The following is a 20,118-nucleotide window of genomic DNA, read 5'->3' as shown; positions in this document are numbered from 1 at the left end:
CACCTCCAATGATTCTCCTTTCAATGATGATCATAATAAACCATTGCATATTAAAGCACTTATCTAGAAACACAAGGTTAAATGCATCTTGATAGATGGTGGATTTGGATTCAATCTCTATACATACAATTTAATAAAGCAATTGACACTTTCTGAGGACTTGGTTGATCCATCAGGAAAATTCACAATCAAATCCAATGATGATGATGCAGAAAGGGTTTCCAAAGGTATGATCACTTTACCTCTTCAACTGGGCCTTGTTATAGTTGAAAACCCTTGCCAAGTCTTAGATCTTGACCTCCCTTATAATATTCTCCTTGGTCATTTGTGGATTCATTCCCTTCAAGTTGTCCCCTCCACTTACTACCAATACCTTAAATTTCCCTTCAATGGTAGAGAGATCACTATCAGAGGTGATCCACAACCTTTTCAGTATTGCAAGTTCTTAGAGGGGAAACATCCATATGATTTCCCATTAAATAGACCTACTCTAGCTCCTCCATCTGATGCATCTAAAGTTGCCTCCACTTCACCTAAGGTCAAGATCATAGAAAATGGCTACAGAGAGTACAAACTCAAGGAGGTGCTACTTGTGGGCAAACTCCCCTTGTCTCCAAAGTCATTTGGGAGGGCCTAAAGAAATAAAAAAAGATTAGAAACCCACTATACAATGCAAATACACCACCTTCAAGTAGTGGGGCCCACTTAAGAAAGAGAGCCTAGAGACAGATGTTTCCTCTTGGTTGTATCATGAAGAGGATGAAGAACTAGTATATATCCCCAATAAGATGTATCCAAAAGAAGCAACCATAGTGGATAAGATGGGTTATAAGGGACAAAACCTGGGGCCAGAAGAAAAAGGAATCAAAACACCAATAAATCTCATCTCATACAAGTATAACAGGGGCTTGGGTTACACTCTGGTACCTAAGATCACTATCACTAGTACCCCTTCAGATTCCCCTTTGGATGTTGAAGACTCCAATGAAGAGGAATTTCATGAAATGCCTTTTTAATACCAAGATGACATCTTCTTTGACACCCATGTCAACACTATCACCCCCGTAATCCCTTCCACTCCATATGAGCTGCAACTTGTCCACCTTGACCTTATAGACTGGGACCAATGAGAGAAACCTGCTTTGGACATATGTGTTGATGATAATGCTCTCATGACTCTCTTGACTATATGCAATTTGGAAGATTGCAACAGATTTCATGGGATCCAATTGCATGAGAATAGATACTTTGGTAGTGAGGTCAATTCCCTTAGTCACAAAAAAGATAATAAAAACAAAAATCATGATTCCTTAGGTGAAAACCTCCCCGAGGCACCTTTGGATGAGGAGAAACTAAAAATAAAGGGTGTATCTTCAAGTGAAAGCTTGGACCATACGCTTGAGGATGAGGGACTTGACCTCCCTACCATTGTTCCCTTAGAACAAGATAGGTCAACTTTACTTATAGAGGAAACATACACTATCAATGTGGGCACTAAAGAAAACCCAAAGAATGTGTTCATTGCTAAGTCCTTATTGGATCAAGAGAAATATAACTTCATCAATTTTATCTCATAAACACATATCAAATTTGCCTGGTCATATGCTGAAATGTCAAGCCTTGATCCAAACTTAGTAGTCCACAATCTTGTTGTTCCTCTAGATGCTAAACCTATAAAGTAGAAATTATGCAAGATGCATCCAGATATTGCACTCCTTGTCAAAGCATAACCTCAAAAGATGTTGGTCATTGGATTCATAAAACCAATAGATTATCCTAAGTGGGTTCCCAAGATTGTCTTTGTCAGAAAAGCTATTGGGGGCATCCACATTTGCACAAATTTTTAAGATTTGAATAAAGCATACCCTAAGGATGACTTCCCACTCCCCAACATAGACATGATCATAGATCTCACAATGGAACATGAAATGTTGTCACTTATGGATGTTTTTTTTGGATACAATCAGATCAAGAAAATAGAAGAGGACCAACACAAAACAACATTTACAATGCCATGTGGCACCTTTTGTTATCAACTCATGCCTTTTGGTCTCAATAACGCTGGAGCAACATATCAGTGAGCAATGACAACCATCTTTCATGACCTTTTTCATAAAGTCAAGGAGGATTATGTGGATGATCTCCTAGGAAAATCCAAGACAAGAGATGAGCATATCCCTATCCTAAGGCATATCTTTGAGAGATTGGAAAAGTCTAAGTTGCGCCTAAATCCCAAGAAGTGTGTCTTTGTTGTTGCATCCAGGAAGCTGTTGGGTTTCATTATTTTCGAAAGAGGCATATAGATTGATCCTGCAAAGGTGAAAGCTATCATGGAAATTCCACCCTTGAAGACTCTCAGACAACTACACAACCTTCAAGGAAAGTAAAATCCATTAGACGGTTCATTTCATAGCTCACAGATAAATGCCACCCATTTACACACTTACTACGCAAGGACACCAAACTCAAATGGGATTGCCTATGTCAGAAGGATTGTGAGAAACTCAAAGAATACCTCACGTCACCTCCCATACTTATGCCTCCTATTATAGGACAACTAATCCTTTTATATATATATCAGTAAACACGATGGCATTGGGAGCATTATTGGCACAGACAGATGATCAGGCAAAAGAGCATGTTGTAGACACTTAAATTAATTATTTTTAATTAATTAATTTAATTAACTCACATAATTAATTCATTAATTATGATAATCCCTATTATTTCTCAATATTAATTGAATTTAATTAATATTATCACTATAGTCCAGTAATTGATTTATTTAATAAATCAATTTACCCTTATTCTTCTAGAGTCCCCAAAATCAATTCTTCCTAAATCCCCCCCTTTAACTAATTAATTAATCTAGGTGATTCCTACAAATCGCCTTTTCCTAATCCATCATTGACCTAATTAATTCTTCTAGAAGCACCCTTAATATCACTTATCATTATTCTTCTAATTTTTAATTCTCTCCACTCATTCTCTCTCCTAGTCAAATCCTCCTACAAATTCCACTTGCCCTAATCCCAACTAATCATTCTTCTAATCTATCCTCTAATGAGTTGTTGGTGGCTAATCCTCATGATTAGCCACAAAGTCAACTCCTTATCCCCTCACTCACCAACCTTCCTTAAATGCTCTTTTCCTAGGTGAATGTGAGATTTTCAAAATCTTACATTCCTCTAGGTATCCCTTCACCCAAGGAATTTTTAATTCCTTTCTATTCCTTCAATCCCTATGAGCATTCTTTTAAGGAATTTTTTATTCATTCTCCTCATCACTCAAGTAATATTTTATTCTTTTTCTCTTCCCTAGGTCCATTGGGAGGCCTTCTCAATGAACCTTGAGGAGTGTGGAGACAAGAAAAGCCTTTATGGCATATCTCTTGGACTCCACACTTGTCTTGTCAACTCCCCTTGGTCCATGTGTGGGCTCACATGCAATCTTGACCCTCCATCTGGATCAATCCTAGCCCTTCATTTCCTCCCCTCTTCTTCTATAAATTGGAGATTTCACCCCTTCATTTTCCATCTCCAAGCTATCCAAGTTCATTCTGCCCATTTGAGTTTAGAAATCATCCATGGCACCCAAACTCTAGCAAAATTCCCACTCATCCTTCACTTAGTCCTTTAGTAATTCTATCTTTCCTATCCATCCAATTCTCAATCCATCCATCCTCCTTCCATTTCATCATCCTTTGTGCATATTTGGAGAGCCAATCACATTCAATCAAGGAGCCAATCCAATCAAGTCAAGGAGGGGCACATCTATGGCTTCATAAAAGGCTCAATCCAAAGGAGAAGGTAAATTAGTAAGGTATAATGGTATTTATTATGTTTTGATTTGTTTATTTGTATATTAACCATTGAATCTACCATTCCCAATTTTCACCCTCTTCACATGTCATATACTACATTAGTTGCACCTTAGTAGGATATGAGATCAATTATACCCCTATTGAAAGAGAATGCTTAGCACTTGTCTTCAACACACAGAAACTCCAACACTACATGCTTAAAAACAAAAAAAAATTGATTGCTAAGATTGATCCCCTCAAGTATCTCTTATCAAAGGATTCTCTCACAGGGATAACTGGTAAGTGGGTCATGTTACTAAGTCAGTTAGACATTGAGTATGTAGATAGAAAAGCAATGAAAGGAAAAGTAAAAGAAGATCAACTGGAAGATTCTCCACTTCAAGGTGATCACCCTATCCTCATAGAATTCATAATGATTGTCACTATGTCTTCCACATGTTAGTTATATTTTGATGGTTCTTGAATATAGAATGGATCAGGGGTAGACATATTGTTGGTCACACCTCAAGGAGATTGCATCCCTAAACCATACAAGATAGCCTTTGTATGAACCAACAACATTGCAGAATATGAAGCACTAATCACCAAACTCTACCCAGCTATCCAATGAAAGATATTGGAGCTACATGTCTATGGTGATTCCCAACTTGTCATTAAACAAGTCAACGATGAGTACCAACCAAAAGATGACAAGTGTCTTCCATATCATAGTATGGTTGAGGATATCAAGTAGCACTTTACATCAATCAAGTTCAATAAGATTCTATGCACAAATAATAGAGCTACAAATACAATAGCCACTATTGGTTCTCTCCTTCAGATGCTGACACATAGTCAGAAATGTGAGTTTTTGGTCAAGCAACTCTTCATACCAGCATACGATCTACATGAGTCCGAAATGGTGTGTGTACTCTTTGGTCCCGAATCCCCTTGGTATCAAGAGACCTTAACCTACCTAAGAGACAACACCATCCCTCCGCATCTTACCAAAACCCAACAACAAACCTTCATCCATTGTTGTGCCCATTACACCATCCTTGGAGACACCCTACTCAAAAGGCATTTTGATGGTTCCCTCCTAAGGTGTCTAGACAAACAAGACGTTGAATGGGCACTACATGAAGTGAATGAGGGTATATGTGGGGCACACTCAAGTGGTCTCACTTTGGCTAAAAAGCTCTTGCGAACAAGATACTATTGCTCTACAATAGAGGAAGATGCATATAATTATGTGGAGAAATGTATCCCTTGTTAGAAGCATGACAACAAGATTCATGCTCCATCACAAGATTTGTAGCCTTTTATCACACCCTGGACCTTCTCATAGTGCAGGCTTGATCTCATTGGGAAAATCCACCCTGCATCCTCCAATGGTCATAAATTCATCATCACCACCACTAAATACTTCACAAAGTGGGTGGAGGCCATCCCTCTTACCTTCACCACTGGGAAGAAAATCTCTAAATTCATTTTAAATTATTTAATCTGTCGATATGGAATCCCCAAAGTTATCATCATGGATAATGGAATACCTTTCAAGAATTAGGATATTAAAGAGCTCTGTTAGAAGTTTGATATCCAGCACCACTTCTCCACCCCTATTACCTACAAGGCAATAATCAAGATAAGGCTTCTAATAAAACATTAATCAAAATCCTTAAAGATACAGCTAATGAAGTTGGTTGTGATTGGCACCTTCAACTCTAAACCACTATGTGGGCTTACCACACCCCTATCTTTACACCCATAGGCATCACTCCATATTCCCTTGTCTTTGGCTCCAAAGTTGTCCTCCCTCTTGAAATCAAGATCCCCTCCCTAAGGATATCCTTACAGAATATTCTCCCTGATGAGGAATATAGAGTTGTCAGGCTGCAAGAGATATAATTGCTAGATGAAAGGCACCTCAAGATCTTAAACCATATTTTGGTATATCAAAATCGCCTATGCTTGAGCTACAACAAGAAAGTCAAAACCTGAGAATTTGAAGTTGGTGATTTTGTCCTTATGGAAAATCAGAGAAATCTTCAAGAAAGAGAAAAGAAAGGAAAGTTCACTCCTAATTGGCTTGGACCTTATGTGATCATAGAAAAATATGGATCAGGGGCATATCAGTTGGCTATTCCCAAAGGAGATCCCTTGGATGAGCCCATGAACATCATGCATCTGAAGAGATTCTATTCCTAAGTCCTCAGAAGACCATCAATTATCTAAAATCAAGAAAAGAAAAAAAACCATTAAAAAAATTTTAAAAAATAAAAAATCAAGAAAAATACAAAAAAAGAAGGAAAAAAAACTAAAGAAAAATCAATTCGTTCATTAGTGAAAACCACTTTGTGGTGCTATGTGCAAGTGCCTTGATGAAAACCTTTTTGTAGGCATCAAGGTAAATAATCTAGATCCATCGTCTATCAGGTTAGACTCTATCTTACCCACCCACCCACCCACCCAATATCCATTAAATCGAATATTTTAACGTCAGGAAATTCACCCTGTGGTATAAATTCAAGGTCGTGAATCAATCAAAGTGTGTGAAATTAATTGACATGACTCAAGCAGTCAAATTTGTTGTCCTAATATGCTCTAACATGACATGAGTCATTACATGACCTTCCACACTTCTCTAAATTCTACCTACTTACCTGCATCCTCTTATCTCCTTCACTCTTTAATCCACATCACTGCATAAACCTTCTCCCATGGCATCCATCACCCTATCTGATGTCGATTGTCTCCTTCATTCTATCAAGAAAATTGATCTGATGACCCTGTTGTCATGTGTATAAAATTCATCTTAATAAAAATATCAATTAGAATCAAAGGGAAATCATGAATCCCTATCTAATCAAAGAATTCTAACAAATAGACAATGAATTAAAATCATTCAATAAAACTCCTTATTCCAAGATCGCATATAGCTTTCATTTCTCTTCTCTTCTCTATGGTATGATGGCTCTCAGATATTGCGCTGGTAACCTGCAAGTGACACAAAGATTCAAAGTTCGTGATTATTGAAACTGGAGATTGAATTCTCAATTTATAGATTTTCGGAGAGGATTGATTGAAAGGTGGAATAGATTGATCAAGAGGTGGAACTCAGGTGAGCTCAAATGAAAATTGATAGTTGAATCGTTGATTGTAGGAGTGAAACTCAATAGATTGAATAGATTAATTGAGTCAACTGATTGAGAAAAATCTGGCTGAAGGAAGAAAAAAATTGATTGGAGGAAATAAAGAGGATGACAAAGAAAGCTTAATTTAGAAAAAGCTAATTGAAAGATGGAAATAAAGATTGGACAGATAAATGATTTAATTAATTAATTAATTTAGCATGTGCTTGCATTTAGACTTAGATTTTCAATTTAATCTTTGCATAATATTTATTCAAATAATTGAATTTCTTTTAAATTCAATTTAGCATTTGAATATATTTAGAACTTGACTTTGATTTTTAGTTTGGTTTTTGAAATCATGCACATGTATTTGAATTTGGAAGAAATTAGAAGAAATAAGAAATTAAATGAAATTAGAATTTGGGGGATTTGGAAATGGAAGAATTAATTAGTTAATTAAATAATTTAAAGAAACTATTTAATTATGCTAGAAATGGACTTTAAATAAATAATAAAGATTATTTAATTTAAAGGATTAAATCATAATTAATTAAATAATAAATCTTTAATTATTTAATTAAGTTAATTAATCTTATTCTTCTAATTTCATATTTCCTTATCATCTTACTAATTATTCTATTTTTATTCTTTCATCATTTAATCATTTTCTAAATATTAATTATTTAATTAATTCTGATTAATTCCCCAATTTAAATAAATTAATTCTCAATTTCTATAATCATCTAATCATCAACCCTTTTCTAAATATTAATTAAATATTTATTATTTAAATAATTGTGATTTAGTTCCTTTAATTTAAATAATCTTTATTATTTAATTAAATTCCATTTCTACATAATTAAATAATTTCTTTAAATTATTTAATTAACTAATTAATTCTTCAATTCCAAATCCCCAAATTCTAATTTCATTAATTCTTCAATTTTTAAATAATTAAATAGTTTTTTAAAATTATTTAATTAACTAATTAATTCTTCTAATTCTTCTAAATTCTTCCAAATTCAAATTCACTGAGGCATACTGGGGTAGAATTTTTTGCTTTCTTTGAAACAATATCTCAGAACCCAATCCAGCATCTCAAAACCCCAAAACCTCAGAGTTTCGAAGTGCCCATTTGAAAGAGTTTTACCCATTTCAGGATTTTGGAACCCCAAAATCTTGAAATCCTTGCACCTTGAAGTGTTGAATGTTTTACTTTCCTTGGAACCCCAGAAATCCAAAGTTCTGAAGTGCTTGTTTAATGTGAGTTCCATTTATCTCAGGATTCTGAAACCCTATAATCCCAGAGTCTATCTTGAAATTGCCTTGCCTAATCCCAAAATTTTGAAATTCTAGAGTTTCGAAACTGATCCTTGGAGTGTTTTACTTACCTCGAAACCCTAGAGTTTTGAAATCTACCTTTTGAGGTCCATTGCTAAACCCAAAACCTTGGAACCCTGGAGTTCCGAGGTTAGTTGTTTTATGACATTCTCTAACTCGAGATCCTAGAATCTCAAAATTAGCTATTTTAAAGGGTGTATGCCTTGGGATCCCAGAACCCCAAAGTTTCGAAATATGTGATGAGTTGATAATATAAAGTGATAGCTAATTATTGATATTTTCTTGTAGGATAAAGAAAATTGATAGACCAACCCCCAAGCAAGAAGAGGACAAAGGAGGAAGTGAAGCTTGACAAAAAGCCCATAACAATGAAATATCAGTACCAAGGGCAGACTCTAGCTTCAAAGTTGGAGGATGAATTTCAGTGGGTGATCGATATTGAAATCGAGCGCATAGAGATCGAAGACATAAAAAATCAACAGCAAGTCGAACCTCATACCTTAGAAGCCCCATATAGAAGGATTAAAAGATTAGGCTTGGTAGAGGCAACTATCTTTCCACAAGCTATGCAGTCACCCGAACTCATAATGACTATTGCTAAATACTACCAACCTAATACAAGGCAATGTGTTGATGCAGATGGAAATATAATTGTAAACCTTTCTCTTGACATGATAGGAATGACCTTTGGAATACCAGAGAGAGAAAAGATCTCGGTGACAATGGAAGAGAAGACCATTTCCATATTTGTTAAGAATGCTTCTAATCATAAAAGACACATTAATGAGGCGTGGCTAGAAGAGCCAATGAAAATCGGTCTTAAGGCTACAAACATATTGAGAGAAGATTTTCAAGAGCCTCAAAGAGACCTTAATATTATATTGAGGAGAGCCTTTATAAAGACAGATTGCAAACACTTCCACACATGGATGTTCCATTATATGACCATAATTTTGATTGGTAAGCCACAAATAATATCAAACAATATTCATAATTAGATGTGTCATATGTAAAACTCATCTTATTCAAATATCAATTAGAAATCAAAGGGAAATCACAAATCCCTATCTAATCAAATAATCTTAACAAACAAACAATGAAATAACACAATCAAGCAAAATAGGAATTATAAATGAAATCAACAAAACTCCCTATTCCATGAGTGTGTATAGCTTCCATTTCTCTTCTCTTCTCTGTGGTATGATGGCTCTCAGATATTGCGTTGGTAACCTGCAAGTGACACAAAGATTCAAAGTTCGTGATTCTTGAAAATGGAGATTGAATGCTCAATTTATAGATTTTTGGAGAAGATTGATTGAAAGGTGGAACAAATTGATCAAGAGGTGGAACTCAGGTGAGCTCACATGAAAATTGATAGTTGAACTGCAGATTGTAGGAGTGAAACTCGATAGATTGAATAGATTAAATTGAGTCAACTGATTGAGAAAAAGCTGACCGGAGGAAGAAAAAAATGATTGGAGGAAATAAAGAGGATGACAAAGAAAGTTTAATTTAGAAAAAGCTAACTGAAAGATGGAAATAGAGATTGGAGAGATAAATGATTTAATTAATTCATTCATTTAATTAATTAATTTAGCATGTGCTTGCAATTTAGACTTAGATTTTCAATTTAATCTTTGCATGAGATTTATTCAAATAATTTAATTAATTTAATTCAATTTAGCATTTGAATATATTTAGAACTTGACTTTGATTTTCAATTTGGTTTTTGAAATCATGCACATGTATTTGAATTTGGAAGAAATTAGAAGAAATAAGAAATTAAATGAAATTAGAATTTAAAGAACTAGAGGAATCAATTAGTTAATTAAATAATTTAAAGAAACTATTTAATTATTCAGAAATGGAACTTAATTAAATAATAAAGATTATTTAAATTAAAGGATTTAAATAATTAATATTTAATTAATATTTAGAAGAGGGTTGATGATTAGATGATTAGAGATAGAAATTGAGAATTAATTTATTTAAATAATAAAGATTATTTAAATTGGAGAATTAATTAAATAATAAATATTTAATTAATATTTAGAAAATGATTAAAATTATTAAATGATGATAGAATAGGAAATAGAATAATTAGTAAGATTATGAGGAAATATGAAATTAGAAGAATTAGACTAATTAAATTAATTAAAGAATTAAAGAATTATTTAATCAATTAGAGGAATAATTAGTACATGATCAATGAGACATTTTTAGGTGTCCACATTTGCCCCTCTTTGAGACAAAGTTGAAATGACATTGTTTCAAAGAAAATGAAAAATTATGTCCTAGTATGCCTTGGTACTGTTGTGTAGTGTAAATATGCCCCCTTGGAAAAGGTGGTCGGAAAATTAAAAAATTGAGACCATGTTTTTGATAATAGTGTAATGAGCAAGCATGTGAAGTTTTGTTCAATTTCGAGATCGTTTTAGTAGGCTACAAGGTGTTTGAAGTTGGCGGGGACCACGGGTGTTGAGGTGTCAAAAAACCCTAATTTTTGAGCTATAAATAGAGGTTTTTAGGTTTTCATTTGCTAATTTGCAATTTGGTAATTTCTTTATTTTCTCTGCAATTTGTGTGCTTTATTTCGAGTATTTGATCATCATGGCTGGTTATAGAGCTCAATTGCATCTATCTGACCGAGTACGTTCATATTAGAGACCTCTTGGGACTAGCAGCATGGTATTTTTCCAAATTTTTCTTGATTTTTTAACTATTTTTTGCTATTTTCCAAAAAAAATTCAGTGATAATTATGCCTTGCATTATGCATTTGCTTGTTGATGTTTACGTGTATGTTGTTAATGTATCACAAATGCTTTAATTGCTATGCATTCATGATTAACGTTACACATTAGTGTTAAATGTGTCGCATTTGCTCATTTCATACCGCACTAGTGTCTAATGTAACGCATGTGCTCATGTCATTACGCATGCACTTTAAATGTCATGCAAGAGATAACTATACCACATTAGTACTAACTATCACAGATTCATTGTACATGTAATTTTTGTCATGCATTTTGAAATATTTTTTGTTTTTCAGGATCCGATATCTAATATTTTCAATATTTTCTCATTGCAAGAAAACATTGGAGTGTTATACTGTCGACAAAGCAAACCTAGTGGACTTTATCTTCATTTGGACTTACTTGATGAGGAGATTGAGCATATCTGATAGCTTGGTCTATATCATATTTTACATTTGCCAGAGGTTACAGCCAACATGGCCATGATTATAGCTTTGATAGAGAGGTGGCACTCTGAGACTTGTTCATTCCATCTGCTAACTGGTGAGGCATCCATTACATTAGAGGATGTATGGCATATACTCCATATTTTGATTCATGGTGAGAGAGTTGTATATGACCATGATGATGGCATTGCTGGACTATGTGCACTTTTCGAGTGTGAGATTCAAGATTTGCAGATCAGTGGCCATTATGACATCCCTTGGGCTCGATTAGACTATGATGACATGACTTTTGTATTATGCAGTGTTGTCGATGGTTTACTGATACCTGACAGATGAGGTCATGGGTTTCTAGTTGGATGGGGCAGAGTGCTCCATGATATGTTTGTTCATCGTCGACTATATACATGGGGTCCATGTCTACTATCCATGTTATACTATCAGGTGCATGGTATTGTTTATCTAGGATACCGATCTATCAGTTGTGGTGTGAATCTGCTCTAGACATGGGCATGTGAGCATATTTCTATCTCTAAGCATGTCATTCATGTTGATTTGCAACCTGGTGAGCCTTATGCTTTCAGGTACACAACAGGTATTAGACACAGGGGTTCAGGGAACACCTTGTATTGGAGACATCAGTTTGACATACTGCATCATTTCATTTGGATACCATACTTAGATTGCCCTAGTTGGCCTGATGATGTAGTGCACTTGCCTTTCTGCCAACAATAGAGATATCTGATCGATAGGACCTTTGAGACCCAGTGGATTATCGAGATGTATTTTCTAGGGTGGGTTTTGAGACAGTCGGTGAGGTACAGGTGACACCTATGGTTACTTCTTATTTTACTCACGTATTGTGGGAGTTATATGATTGGGGTGTGTGCATATAGCCAAATGTTGCTTATGCTAAGTTTGATTCTCTACAACAATTACTCTGGGGTTGGGGTAGAAGTGCAGTGGATCCAGGGATGACGACAGAGTATGATGCATGGTTTTCTAGGCATAGGCCAATGCAATTGACTGATCCTGTTGTTCCCATTACAGCATAGTAGATTTTCCATCCTAGACATCATTTGAGGATAGATGAAATAGAGAGAGCCAAAGGAGGAGGAGAGGGTGGAGCTAAGAGAGGAGGTGGGGGAGATGAGGGAGGAGGTGAGGGAGGTGCAGGAGATGAGGATGTAGACATTGGTGGAGACAGTGAGTCTATTAGTAGTGAGGATAGTGATGATTCTTCTGATTCATCGAGTAGCGAGGATGGAGATGATGATGAGGATATGTCGGAGCTGGAGGATGTGCCTCTTTAAACTGGTTCCTGAAATTGCAAAGAAAGATGATAGCATAGGTGCATTTTCTCAAATCCCTAAGGGAGTAGTATATGCTGAAGACCCTAGGATTATATACATTATCATATTGAGGAATTAGGTGATGATGAGATTAAGAATATGTATAGGACTATGATTTATGGTGAATCTGGAAATGTCAAGCCTGAACATAAGATAGTGGAAACCCTAGGTTTCACTAAAATCCTCAATGTCCCTGATTTTCCCAAGGATATCATAAGGATTGTGTTAAGTAGAGTACATGGTGAAGTTTTCTGGTTGGACTCAATTCATAAAATCACAAAAGAAGCAATAAAAGTTGTAACAAGGTTACCCTCCACCGGTAACAAACCTGACAAAACAAAGAAGGTCTCAAATGACACAGTGATAAACCTAACCAGTGCAACATTTGATAAAAGATCTCAAGGGTAAATGATGTAAAAGATATAAATGTCAGATTTATCAGTATGATCTTAGGTTATAAGGCTACACATGCAAATAGGTTAAATTAAGTTTCTAGCCTATGTATCAAGAGTGCCTATGATATGGTCAATGATAATGCAAGAATAGATATATGTGAATGACTTAAAGATGAGTTGATAGACAATTTGGGAAATATTAAAAGAGATAAGAAAGGAACATTCAGATTTGGAAACTTACTTGTTTGTTTGATGTTGTACATATCCAAACAAGTACTTGGTATTGGTGCTAGAGACTTTGGCTTTGACATACCGGTAGGAAAATAAGTGTTAGATTTACTAAACAATATGGGAGAGAATCAGGAGAAAAACCTAAACGAACATTTTCAAGCATTAAAGGCTCGAATGAAAACCAGAGTAAGACTATCACAAGCTATTGTGGATAAGTATCAAAAAGAAATTTGTTTTGCGATCAAGAAAGATGAAATCTAGATGGAGGCAATTATCCCTAGAACTATTTGGGTAACTGAAATGGGCTATGAAATAGATGACAAAATCATAGAAACTTATGCAAAAGCCCTCCTTGAAGCTCCAAAGGAATCGAAAGAGAAAGTGTTTGGTAGTGCTGAAACAATAGAAAGTACTATTCAATCTAGAAAAAAGATTAAGAAATTCGAAGCAACTGTAAGAAAAGGAACCCGATAGGCAAAGGCAATTAAGGAAGATGTGTTAAAACAAACTAGTATAACTGAAAGTGAGTTGGAAGAACTTCAATCAGAAACTCATCTTTCACCACATGGATCTTCTTCTGAGAGTGATATACCGATAGAGTTTAAAAGGGTTGAAAGGAAAAGAAAACCCTCACCAGCACCCTCTCCTACACCAGAAAGAACAAGATAGAAGAAATAGGCAGTAAGGCTTCCGGCGAAGAAAATGACTCCTAAGAAGAAGAAGGTGAAACAGACTATTGCTCCTCTAGACAAACTTCTTAGCAAAATAACAGAGGATGGTAAGTTGAAAAACATCAACAAAATATACAACACGCTATTAGCAAATGACAAGGAAAGTATAGAGAATAGTGTAATTTTACAATTAGATATATACAAGAAATTCTTAATGGAAGTTGTTGATCAAATTCCAAATGATCTGTATAGGAGACTTGAAGCTAGAAGATTAGCCATTGTTGAGCTAGATAAGAAAATTAAGATTGAAAAATTACTTGTAGTGCATCCAGTTAACTCACCTAATGAAATAGACATCTAATCAGTGAGGCTAACCAAACAGTATTCTCCACTGCTCACCGACATGTAGCACTAATGGCTAGTAGAGTAAATGAAGTATCTGAGGAAACAACAGATGGATGGGATATATTCTTTGTGGAAAAAGAAAAAGAGGAAGAGTTACTCAGGCCAAAAACTATTAAAGTATACCAAAAGGACAAAGATAAGGGGAAAGGTAAGGTAGGTGGACCACCAAGCCTAAAAGTAACTGACAATATGCCCCCACCTCTTTCAGATACTCCACCAGTAGACACTACTGATAGACAACCAGCCACTAAGAGTATGAAGACTCCGCTAGAGGATACAAATCTTGAGTCTAAAATTTTGTATACAGTAAATGTAGACACACAAGAAGTTAATGTTGTGGTTGACAGAGAAACCACTAAGGATAAGGAGAAAAATGTGAATACTGAGTCATTGACTGCAGAGGTTGAGATACACATTGAAAAACCTACACAGGTAGAGCAACCGACAAAGGATACCACAGAGAAACCGGTAGATACAACTGAAAAACCATCAGAAGAACTAGCAAAAGAGAGTTCAGAGGTACAAACTAAGACTACATCTGAGAAACTGGCAGTTAAAAGCTTAGATAAACCCTCTGAAATATAGATAGAGAAACCAAAATAGGTATAGGTTGAAGCTCAAGTTTAGACAGAAATAGTGCCACTGGCCCAAACTGAAAAGCCCAAACCCCTACTTATAGAAATGCAAACATAGACTGACCTACCAGAGGTCGAAACAAGAAAGGTAATTACCACAATCGGTAGCATGGCTATTATAAAGACTGTTGGACAAACATCTGGTACATCTATGGCAGAATTCAAACCTACAAATGTAACAAAGGTCTTGTTAGATTCAATAAAGAAGATCACAGAATGCAATGCACAAGCCTATAAGGTTATTGATGATACAATACCAATTCTTAAATTGATTGCACCAAAGTGCATAGTTGATAATAAGGATTATTTAGGACAACTAGACACATTGCCTAAGTTCATCACCAGTAACATATTGACTATTGATCAAATAAATGAGGATACATTTAAGGAAAGAATGAGAAAGGAAAAAGAGAAATTCTTTGAGGATATTGTGAAGAAGAACAAGGAGAAAATGGATACTCTATTACCAGAACTTGGAGAAATTATTTTTGACTTCAAGAAACTATACAGAGACAGAGATACTTGTAAAACAAATATTTTGATAGAGGACCTTGACAAGGAGTTCAACAAAGCATAAGATAAGATAAACAATATTGCTGACAATCTGATAGATGCATCAAATTCATTTTTGGAGTTAGAGAAGAAGATTGTAGAGCAAGAAGAGAAAATCAAGAAACTAGAAAATGACAAACAAGGAATAAAGGATAAAGCAAAGGACCTGAAATGCAGACTTAGTCCAAGACTAGAATACCTTATTTCTTTGAGAAAAGAAATATCCGAGGCTCTGGTTCCTGGACTAAAGACACCGGAAGAGAAAATGCACATACTCACCGGTAGAGTGCAAAGAACTCAAGAGGCAATAAAAGACAACAAAACATTCAGTAATGGTATAAATTTAATTTTGACAAATATTTTTCATATTGTAACCCACTGGTTACAAGAATACGGGCAATACTCCACTGACACTAAATGACAACCTTTGTCATTGATGTCAAAGGGGGAGTAGTGGGATGAGAAAAATGGTCAGAAGAAAGGACATCATCTGCTCAGGGGGAGCATACATTTTTTTTGGCACACAGTCTTGGTAAGATAATTTTGAAAGACTATTTTTGGATATCATTTTGGAAACTTTTTTATTTTTCTCATGAGTGTTGCCATCAATGCCAAAGGGGGAGATTGTTGGCAAATGCACACTCCAATGAGAAATTGTAGGTGATTGAAGGTTTTGTCATTGATGGCAACCTTGCAATCATATAACACCGACAAGACAAAGATACCGGTACCAACACCGAAAGACTCTACATCAGCACACAGAACACCGACAGCAAAAAGGAAGAACACCGGCACCCTGGCCGATTGGAATTTTGTGTATTTATATTTTGTAATTAATTGTGAAATCTTTTGTAAGCCGACATGGTAGATTGCAATATGACTCATATATGTATGAGATCATTGTAGATCATTTAGAAGAAAGAAGAAAAGAGATAGGATGCAAAATTATGCAGACCTAGTATGCAAATTATTGGTTAAGGGTTTATGTATGTAGCAGAGCCTAGACCGATATTGAACCTGGCATAGTAAATGCTGATCTGAAGCACTACAAGACATTAGATTAGTATAATCCATTTTTGTAAGTCAGTGTGACTTCTTTTGTAATTGAGTAGTGAGCTCTAGGCACTTGGCCTTCCAGCATGTGCAGGCCCCTATTATAAAAGTAATATTTTCTTATTGGCCAGTAAGCAAATATTGTGGGTCACAAATCCCACTGAGGTTTTTCCCACACCGGGTTTCCGCATTAAATCACTATGTTATGGTGTGCTTCTCATGTTGTTGTTATTGTTCTTAGTTACTGCATTATTTCTGGTTTACCGGTACATAGTTTTAATATGCTTTTCATGTTTTAAGTCAAGTAAATGTATATACCGGTTAGATATTGATTCACCCCCCCTCTCATTATCTTTGGGAATCCTAACAAAGGATATTGGGGGAAGGCTAATCACTGCGCGCAACCATTGAAAAGGACTTTCATCACTTTCCACCTTTGATTATAGTGGGTTGGAACACTTGGCTTCAAAGTCGTTTCCCACCTAGGTCATTCCCTTTACACTAGCCAAAAATGGCTTTAAGAGTTTCTCAACCCCTTGGGAAGGTAGGCCTGCTAAAGGATTTAAATGTTGTATGACTGAAAGCATAAGAGTGGTCTAGCTTTTTGATCACACAGTTAAGGGGAGAGCATATACCTTCCACTTTCGAGACAAAGTACACAAGTTCTTTTTAGCCCTTTCAAAGATGTGATTTGCTAACTCTATATGGAGATGTTGCTCCATGAAAACATGGTGTTTATTTTATTCTTTCAAGGCAATGATTTTCTGATTTATTGAAAAGGAACCTAGTCAACAAAATAAATGTGATGTTTGGTCAACAAAAGAAATTGATTTGAAAGGGGAATTCCCTCTTTAGTTGCAAATGACTTTTGGACTTGTGTGATTCTTTACTTTGCAAAAACTAAAAAATGGATCCTTTTATGCACCAAAGGATGGTGAAGTTCTTTTTAAGCCCTTTGCTTGCAAAACTTGAAAAAAATTGCTTTTTGTTCTTTTTAAAGCCCAAACAAAGTGAGTTCAATTTTATCCAAAAAGAATTAAAAAAAAAACTCTAAATTATAACTAACTTAAATAAGTTAGTAAAAATTTAAAAAAACTCTAAATTATAAAAAAAAAAACTCTAAATTATAACTAACTTAAATAAGTTAGTAAAAATTTAAACTTTTTAGGATTCTAGAAATAAAACTAAGCTCCCATCTACAATAAACTATCAAAAAAACCTGCAGAATACCAAGTAAAACAGTTAGAAAAATCTATGGATTTTGTGGACTTCAACAAGTCTAGTTTTAAATTCGGTTACAATTTTTTAATTTTGCCTCTATCTATGATGCGCTACATAATAAACTATACGCGCTATAAGATAATTGGGATGCGCTATTGGACAGACCCGACGCGCTGAACTATTTTTCGAATGTGTTGCCCTATTATTCTTCCACGCCAAGACCTACAAGAAAATGTTAGTAGAGATGATGCACTAAGACACTGTCTGCATGCACTGGGGAATGAGTCTCATGCGCTAAACAATGAGCTAGATGCGCTAGAAGATTAACTAGATGTGCTAAGGGATGTTCCCTACGCACTGATTCCTGTTTCCCGCGTACTTGCAAAAGTGATTATTTTTAAAAACCGATTTGACTAATGGGGTAGTGCCCCATGGTGGGCACCAGAAATGTGTGCGGGAAAAGTGGGTCAATAAAACTTAAGAAGTGAAAATGTGGTCTCAAAGAGCTTGCTCACACACCCACAAGACTTCTTGGTGCAAGTTATAGAGTCATGAAGAATGACTCAACTTCCCAAGGTAGGTTCCATGGTTCTCTATCTCACAAGGTCCCTCAAGCCAATGCCTTTTCTCTTAGATCACTGAGCAAAGTAGCTTAGGGATGATGAATGCAAGAATGAGGGATGCTTTAGATTAATTTTACTATGAAATGCATCCTATCTATGCATGATTCTATAAATGAAGTAAAGTAGATTATAAGATGACAAGGTTAGTAACAATGCTATCCTAATATGATATAATAGTTAATGATTTAAGCTAATGATAAAGGAAATAGTCTAAAATGCTTATTAGATTAATTCCTATTACAAAGAGAAGCTAGATGTATTGATAAATTTGAGCATAAATGAGATACTAAAAGCTTGCATGGATCTTTAAAATGGAGGAATGAGAGCTCTATTTATAGTGAAAATAGGGCAATGGATGGTCAAGATTGAAGGAGTTAATCAAGGGTCAGGATTGAAAGTTATCAATCTATGTTTAAAATTTTCATCAATGAAATGGTGACAATTCTCAACATAAGACTGCTTGAGAGGAGATGAAAGAAGCATTAAATGCTTGAGAAGACCTCATGGTTACCTTAGAAGGTAAGGGTTAGCCAATGGATAAAGCTTTTATCCAAGGGATAAACTCTTGTGCAAAGGTTAAAGGGATAACCATGGTCAAAGAAATGAATGCTTTATGAGACCCCTGGGTTAGATGAGGGTTAGGTTAGTCAAAAAGTCTCTAACCATGCCACTAAGGGTTAGTTAACCATTAATGGTTGAAGACTTTGGGGACAAATTTGTAAGAGTCCTTCCAAATTTGGGGGTATTCAATCAAGTTGGTTTGTTGAAGGCATAAAGGCTTTTAATGCCTTTTGAAGACTTTACTCCAAATTTGAGAAGTGACCTCCTCAAATTTAGGGAAAAGGGATAATGGATGGGTTTAGGTTAATTGATTAGGATTAGATGGATTCTAGAAGAAATTAGGAATAGGGTTAGGATGCAAGTGGGAGATGTAGGAAAATGTAAGTGGATGAGGGATAATAGGATTAATTAAAATAAATTGCTTTATTTCAATTTGGTTGCAAATTGGGAAATTAAATAAATTAGATTTATTCAATTTGGGGTAAACTATTAATTAAATGTAAATTTAATTAAAAGTAAGAAGAAGGGATTTAATTAAATAAAATGATTTATTCAGTTAAATGATGGAAAAGGCTTAAGTGAATTTAACTAAATAAACTGAATAATTTATTTAATTTAAATAGAAAAATGTGGGGGGACTAGTTATGTGAATAGATCATATTGGAATGGATTAATATTGTTATGAAGAATGAATAAATGGGATTAGGAATGATTTTTTAAAGATGGCGAGGAGGAATGGAGAAAATGCTCTACAAAATTAGTTACACTTCAATGGAGGAGAGAACACCAGGAGGAGCAGTAATTTTCAGGAGACAAAGTGGGAGAGAAGGGAAGAGGAAGCCTTTGAAATTGATCTTTCCTCTAAGGTGGAAGAAGAGAGAGGGCTTTGGACGGAGCATGCTTTAATCGGTAGAGTGGTTGGTCTGAGGATGACCAGAGCCATCA

The sequence above is a fragment of the Cryptomeria japonica genome, chromosome 9 (assembly GCF_030272615.1).
Source record: "Cryptomeria japonica chromosome 9, Sugi_1.0, whole genome shotgun sequence".
Lineage (NCBI taxonomy): Eukaryota > Viridiplantae > Streptophyta > Pinopsida > Cupressales > Cupressaceae > Cryptomeria > Cryptomeria japonica.
This window is presented reverse-complemented; position numbering follows the sequence as displayed.